Below are 8,533 nucleotides of genomic sequence, written 5' to 3'. Positions count from 1 at the left end.
ATAACAACACAAAATAATACACCCAATCCTAGGTGATTCTACCACATCAATTATCACTTCAACTTGATTTTTTAGATGAATGATTTCGAAGTATGATTATAGTGAGATTTAAAAAATTCAAGATTAAGAGTTTTGAAAACAGTTGAAAGGCCACTAATTAGAGTATGATTTAATTGAAAAACATCCAAAAATTTTAAATTTAACACAAAAATGATTTCAAAATATGTTCACGTAAATTTCATCACAAAAATATTAATAGCACAAAATAGAGTTTACAATAACAAGCACAAGTACTTAGCTCTTTTGAACCCTCTTTGTTTTGTTTTTTTTTTTTTTTTTTTTTTTTGAAAAATCTCAAATTGTTTAGGAAGCTAGGAGAACTTGAGGATGCTTTGATTTATTGTGGAAATTGCTCATACAAAGTGTGGGGATGCAAGAACATCTAAATAGAAAATGATCAAGCAATCTAAAAACTAGTTGTTGAAGTACCATTTCCTCTAGAAAATGACACTTTTTTTATTTACGAAAGTCGGCCAAGTAGATTGTAAATAATTAAAAAGAACAACTTGAATTTATGATTTGAGCTACTAATTACAATGATAGGTCACTTACTAATTATGGTGATCTGGTAACCAAATTAAATATGTAAAATTTTTCCCATAATTTTTCTAGAGTGAGCCATTTGGATGACTGTGGTTCGGTTGAACAATCGTTATAAGTTGGCCCTTAGGTCATTTTGTTGACTGATCAAAAGGTCATGCAATCTTTTCTCCTAGATCCATTGAGAAATGGACACTCTTCTTTCCCAGACATGATTTCCTTCTCATTAGCCTACCAGTTTGGATACTTGGCGGTGCATAGACCTTGATAGTAGATTTTCTCTTTGTTGAATGTTTGGAAGGGAGAAGTCCAATCAAACAAACTTCAGTTTTGTATTTTCTCTTCTTGTCTTCATATGCCTAGCCATTCAAGTTGTTGTGGTCGGATCTATATAGTGCTTTTTCTCTCACCTTTTAGGTTGGATGACTATCAGACTGATGGTTCATGATGAGAATGCAAAATGTCATATTTTTCCCTTAATTCTTTGGATTTTATAATTATTTGGTGCCTAAATATAGTAATTATTCTTATATTTTTATTTAGTATGCAAATGGAGACGTTAAGTGCAAAACGAAGTTAAATTGGGCTATTCTGGATAGTTTCTATATGGCTTCGTAATATGGGAATAACTCTCTCATTTGAGCTCTGATTGAGATGATTAAAGATGATATGGAACACCAAGAAAAATTTCTACAACTTTTATGTTTTGAATTTTGAGAGATAATAGTTTCATCTAGGTCAAAATCTGGATTAAAGTTGAGACACGTGCACTGTGATGTCCTAGACCAGACCGGATGCACGGAAAAACCCTAAATCAAGGAATAGAAAAAAGGGAGAATAAAAAGAGGCACAAAGGGAGTTCGGAAGGACACCCCTCTTGGTCTCCTCTCCAAATTTTCATCCTCTTCTCTCTAGCTTTTCCCTCAGTTTTCTTCATGGCCCCGCATGGCTAAACTTTCAGACTTGGTCAAAGGAATCTAAAGCCATCAAAATCAATAAAACTGTGAGATCTGATTTGTTTTCATCGTTCAATTTATGTTTTGAGTATCATATGTTGTTCTGTAATTTTTTTCATGATTGCCTCTTTTAATCACTAGGAGGCCTACTAGTTTCTTACTCGTTGCAATCTACTGCTGGGTTAGATGTCAAAGACGTAATTGTTTGATCCCTCTAACTTGTGAAGCAATTGAGATTTGATGATTTGCTGCGTAAGGAATTATTAGATCTTAAGAAGAACGCTGGACTAAATTAAATGCAGCCGCTTGTGCTTGTGTTGTTTAGTTTCATTCATCTCTCTAATTCTTAAGGTTGTTGTTAGATTAAATCTTTGTCACTTGTCTTGGGTTGTTTAGTAGTTAGGGTTAATTGGATTGCCGATTTTAAATTAACTACGACTAAGGGGAGATAGGAAGATAATTCCAACGGCGAATACTCAAGTGCGAATTGATATATGCTTGCATCGATGATCAGTTGTGAAATTTCGAAGGTAGATGTTGACTTAGACCAAGGTTTGTTCTTTTGATTGATTTAGATTCTTTAATTTGAATTATTTCTTAGGTGTTTTTCTTAAAAGTGTTTTTGTTATACTCAAACCCCTCCCATCCTTGTTCACAGAGCATAAAAATAGACTAACCACTCTTCATGGAATTGATCCTTACTCGCACTACTACATATATTTTTAGGAGTATAGGTTTTATTTTTGGTTGCCTACGACAACACACCAGTTCACCAATCCAAGAATCTCCATACATGAGCAAGATTCAACATGTAAACATCCAAATTCTTGGCAATAGTCATAGAACCATAAATTTGTTGGAAGATATGATGTAATTAGGGTAACACTAATTTAGTTAGTTTATATTTTATGTCACTTATTCACTCCTACTAGGGTGAAGAGTATTCTTGTAACATTAACACTTTTAATATCTATAAATACAACTTAAGGGGGAGGATTTGGTTAAGTCTAAGATCCTAATTTCTTCCTCCTTTTTCCCTCACATATTCTCTTCTCTTTTTTCTCTCTTGGATGTGTATCATACTCTATCCTCTCTCCTCTCTTTTTGCTTCTCCCTTCCTTCTCTCCTTCCTTTGCTTAATCTTATTACCAATGGAATCCTGAAAATCAACATGGTATCACAGCAGAGATTGATTTTCAGGATTCAAATCTACCGGTGGAGCAAAAGTTTTTCCATTTTTCACAATTCATCTTGCTCTTACTGAAAATTCATCATCTCTCTAGAAATTTCATTGACTTGTTGTAATCAGAGTACATGAACCACTATTTATAATAGAGGAAAATAGTAGAGTCCAATTACAATTAAACTACCCTTGTCCCAATTACACCCAAACTCTAACACTTAAAGATAAGTCCTAGTATAATTAAATAACTCCACATAAACAGAAGACTAACATAACTTAAACACCTTTAAATTGAAACTCTTCTATGAGACCTCCTTCCATAATAATTTTGGCTTTATAAGACTTCTTATTGTAAGATTCGTATAAGAGGCTTCCATATCTTCTCTTCAACACTCCCCCTCAAGTTGGAGTTTATAACTTCAGCTTGTAACGAAAAGGATTCTCGATCTTCAATTTTCTCTGGCTGCAAAAATTTCTTCATAGATGCAAAAACTTCATCTTTGTGCTCCCCCTTTCTTGAATATTTTTGTCACATTAAAATTATCACAACATATAAAATACCTCTTTCTTGTACTTCTTCTACTTCTCCCCCTCAAGCTGAGAGGTAATGGCAGTGATCCTAGCTTGAATCAAATAACATAGATGTAGCAATAAGCTTCTCCACCAGGGTGTCCCAACCCAGGTACCAACTCTCAAAGGTAGAAATGGGTGATAAGTGTTTAATGCCTATCATTCACAAGACGACAATAAAAGACCCAGAGACACATATAAAAAGTCTCAATGGACTTAAAACACCTATATATATATATATATATATATATATATATATATATATAATGGTAAACCAACCGAAGCAACACACAAGAGGTTGGCCCAAAGGGGTATGGGAGAGTCAAATAAAGGATGGTAGGAGAAAAGCTTCCAAAGAACCAATGGGTACTGGGTAAAGAGGAAGATAACATGCCAAGGCCACCATGTGCTTGATTTTTCAAAGAAATTCAAATTCCGCATCAGACGAACCATTATCGACAACAGTCAGCAAATAATGAACCCAAGGCAAGCAACCGAGGATTTCTTCTTCAGAAATAGACACAATACCAATAGAGGAAATGGGCCAAATGCCCAAATAGCATGTACCACATGTGTAGTTGTGTAGTAGCAGATAACCGGTAAATAATAAAAGTCCTTAAGAGTAATAAGGACACATGAAATAGTCTGTAACAAGTCCATTAGTGAATAAGGAAGTTCACCAAATGGTATGTTGGAACCAAGTAATAATCCAAAATAATAATCCAGCCAGAGATAGAGAATTGAGTCGAACCGAGTCAAATAGTAGACTAATATAACCCAGTTGCTGAAGAAATATGTATAGAACTAGGGACCCGAACATGTATAACCAAGGTAGAAAATAAGTGGGCCGAGTCAGGTTTACCCGGGCCGGGTTGAAGTCAGGTGCTTGACCAAATTTTTCCTAAATAACGAAAATTAAACCCTGCTACAGTGTCATCTTCTTCCCCGCTTCCAAATAGAGCGAAAAACGAAAGACAAAGGTGATCGATCAATCAGCAACGAATTTTTTTTTGGATACTGGCTAATTGCTAGCAGATTAAATGCGCTTCGTTGGATTAAAATCAGCACCTAAATTGGCAGGATTAGATCTGGAATACTGTCTTCTTCTCCGCGATGATTTCGATTAGAGCAAGACAACAACAAGATAGTGATGGTAGAGCAACTACTGGAGATCACTCAGAATAGAGCAAGATTGAATCAAGATCGGAAATAATCTTTTCAAAATAAAATAATAGAGAAGATGGACACAAAGAGATTTCCTCATTTTCTCGGGTTGTCTATGTGGTGGAGAAAATTATCCAGCGAAGAACTCATATAATCAGCAAGTCATGCTCTATTTGGAACTTGGTCTGAGTTGCCTTAAAACGGGAAAAATCAAATCAAGATCTTCCCAAAATATATGATCGGTAAGATGACTGATTTGAGTTTACTGGTTCACTGCAAATTATGTGCTCTGTTCGAAAAGATAATGAACCTTGATTTTCTGGTTCATTGTATTCTTGGTGGTTGTCTGGAACCGGTAAGATCACACCAAGATCATGATCAAAGAACAAAGCTGATAGTAAGATACCAGTAATCTTGGCAAAACCTTCCGAACAAGTTTCCAACTTCGAATGGAAACCAATGTTGGAGATACAGTAACAGAGATTCTGAAATTTTGAAGAAGATGCAATCTCAAGAAAGAGCCTTGTTGTTGGACGTGATTCTTTCTCAAGTTGCTAATTAAGATAGCCAGGATAAGAAACTTCCAAAACCAGCAGATTTATGTTTCTGTTCACGATCTTGATTAAGGACTCTTTCCAAGTTCTGTTCAGCAACCTTTGAGCATGTCAAGGAGTCCGGAGATGCTACTGGTCTAAGATGTTAGGAGCAGTAAACCTTTCTGAAACACGGCAACAAGGTTTCTGAGGGATAATCGGAGGCTCAAAAATTCAGAGCAACAACAATAAAACGAATTTTTGAAGCACCTTGGAGAGTCCTTGAAGCCATACCAGAGAGCCTTCCAACAACGCCACAGATAAATATGCCACTCAAGCGGGAAGGAAAAATAATTGAGTTCCTACCTCAGATTAGAAACATTGGTAATGTTTTTACTAGGAAAGCTCCAAGAGAGAAGTCCCGACGTGTTGTAATAAGGTCTCACCAAAATGAGTGAGAGGACATGATGCTGAACCTTCATAAACCGAAGGAAGTTTCCATCAAGTCGAGCACCATTTGAAATATTTGTTCATGAAATTTTACCCAAAAAACTTGGCAGAGAAGAAAAAAAAGTGGAATCCTAAACTGCTAGAGATAATAGATCAGAAAAGGCTCACATTATCTCTGTGGGTTGACCAAGTCAACTCAAAGAACCTGCTCTGATACCATGTTGAATTTATGGAAAATATAAAAACTTCATTGACTTTTTGTATTCAGAGTACATGAACCCCTATTTATAATATAGGAAAGTAGTAGAATCTAATTACAATTAAACTACTTTTATCCCAATTACACCCAAACACTAACACTTAAAGATAAGTCCTAGCATAATTAAATAACTCAACATAAATAGAAGACTAATATAACTAAAACACCTTTAAACTAAAACTCTTCTATGAGACATCCTTCTATAATAATTTTGGCTTTGTAAGACTTCTTATTGTGAGTCTTGTAAGAGGCTTCCATATCTTATCTTCAACATACTATCTTCTCTTGATGAACCCTTCTATTCGGAAAGGTTGGTTGTGTATATGTTCAAAACTTGTTGATTTTCAGGACTCCATGGATTTAGCTCATGGAGAAAAAGAGAAAGGGACTCATTGGGATAAAACCAGAGGAAGAAGAGTTATGGACTTGATGTCCTAACCCTTCCCCCGAAGCTCAATTTATAGAGTTATAAAACTATTGTATTACAATAATACCCCTGAACTTAGGTTTTAGGGTTATAACCCTGGAACTTTAACCTAATTATATCATTGCCATCTCTATGAAATGACCCTTTATTTACTATCATGCTATCATTGTATGTGGGCCTATGGGCCTTCTCTTGATCTATGGGCCTTGAGCCTGTCTTCTATATCTCTTGGATATGTGGGCCTTCGTTAGTCTTATGGGCTTGGTCCACACTTGGATCTGTGGACATTCCTTGGTAGCAGCTTGATGAAGAGCCCTTCTATTCAGAAAGGCAGGTTACGTCTCTATTCAATTCTCATGGCTTGATGGAGTTATCTCGGGATAAAGGTTCCCATTGAGAATAGACATCGTAAAGTTCTTGCAGTATTGAAAGGTTATGTCTTTCTATTTGGACCTGTAATAATCTACACAATGTTGTTGCTATAAATCCGGAAATCATGCTGCAAGATTCTGGCTTCAAAATTCAGAATTATCTCGCACTGGCCTGTGATTCTTCATTGGAGTCTTTGAGGGATTGATATCACGCTTGTTGTTTGAGATTCTTCTATGCTCTTTTTTTCATTTGTTATTAGAGTTCCTCTCATCTTTTGGAGATTATTACAAGAGTCTATTCATTTTATTCAATTATTAACTTTTCTTGGTATTGACAGGGCTGAACATATCTATTAACAATAACTGGTGTGGCTGGTGAGATACAATTGGCTAAGCTTCAAAGGTTGCTCTGTTTTGAGTATACCAGCATCAGAGATTATCTTCTGAGCAGCATAAGGAAGACATTACTCCTCTCTTAGACATCTATTATGGCAGCAACCTTATTGAAATTCTGCAGATTATGCATCTATGGCACGTTGTTGATTGAAGATTAGCATCAATATCTTCTCTGTTTCTAGAAATAGTGTCTTCTTCTCAATTATCTTTCTCTTGTATGCAATAGCTTTTGAGACTAGCTGTTGGAGCAACAGATTTTGATTTGAATGATCTTAGTAGTAGAGGGAGAGGCATCTGTTCTTCGATTTGAATTCCATTGACTCAACAAAAATTTTCCTCGTTTCAACACATTGCAAGCCTCTTATCTCCATTATTTTTAATCATCTTCAAGGCTATGTTAATCAACATGTTGCTGCTAGACATAAATAGTAGCAGAACACATAGTCACCTACTTTGATAAGAGAAACAGTTTATGCCTTCTCTGTTCTTTTGAATTCCAACTCTTGATCACATTGGTGCTCTTGTTTTGATTTATTTAGTTGGTGAATCAACAGGTTTTTGAGTTTCAAGTGTTCTAGAATCTATATCATATAGTAGGTCACGATGCAACCTCTTTTTTGAATTCCAACAAGTTGGTTGTTTTATCTAGTTGGACATTGAAGATTTTTGTCTGGTTGTTTTGATGATGAAGCTACTTTTATATAACAACATAAAAGCTGGTTGGAGATTGTTTGATTTATTGATTATCAAACAACACTTAGTTCAACTTATTATTGGCAGTTTATTACTTGGATTGAGCTTATTACTTGGTGCATACCTTCCTTATTCAAGGATGGACTCACTGCGGATTATCTCGTGTGTCCTTATTGCTCTTAAGGACTTTTACTACCTACTGGTTATCCGCTGCTATATAAAAATATTTTTGGTATGTGATATTTGGGCGTTGGCTCATTACTACAATGGCTATTGTGTCTCTTTGATTGAGATATTATTATTTAAGAAAGACTCATCGGTTGCTGATTGTTGTTAGCATTGATTATTCTGATGAAGATTTGAATTTCTTAGGAACATAAAACACATGGTGGCTCCAACATCTTATCTTCCTTTGATTCCCATTACTCTCTTATTTTTGGCAACCTTTCTCCTATTGTCCTTTATTTAACTCTCACTTACCCCTTTGGCCAACCTTATCTGGAGCATTGCTTTGGTTGGTCCCTTTTATTTATATGAGTGTTTTAAGTTCTTTGAGACTTCTTATTGGTAGTCGTGGGTCTTTTATCGCCATCTTGTGAATGAGAGGCATCACCCACTCTACTTTTTATTGCTATCCTTGGGTCTTTTATCAACGTCTTGTGAATGATAGGCATTACCCACTTTAGTGATTATTATCACTATATTTGGTTGAAATTTTTTGAGGTTGGTTTCGACTTATATTTTATCACCTATTTCTACCCTTTGAGAGATGGTGCTCAATGTTGGGACACCGTGATGGAGGAGCTTATTACTACATCTATGTTATTTGGTTCAACCTGGGATCACTGCCATTACCTGCCAACTTGAAGGGGAATATTTGAAGATATGATGTAATTAGGGTGGTACTGATGTAATTAGTTTATGATTTATG

Source organism: Aristolochia californica, unplaced genomic scaffold (assembly GCF_029961685.1).
Source record: "Aristolochia californica isolate CCGP_79_NKW_82.1479 unplaced genomic scaffold, dmAriCali1.0.hap1 SCAF_7, whole genome shotgun sequence".
Taxonomy (NCBI): Eukaryota; Viridiplantae; Streptophyta; class Magnoliopsida; order Piperales; family Aristolochiaceae; genus Aristolochia; species Aristolochia californica.
Note: the sequence above shows the minus strand (reverse complement) of the source record.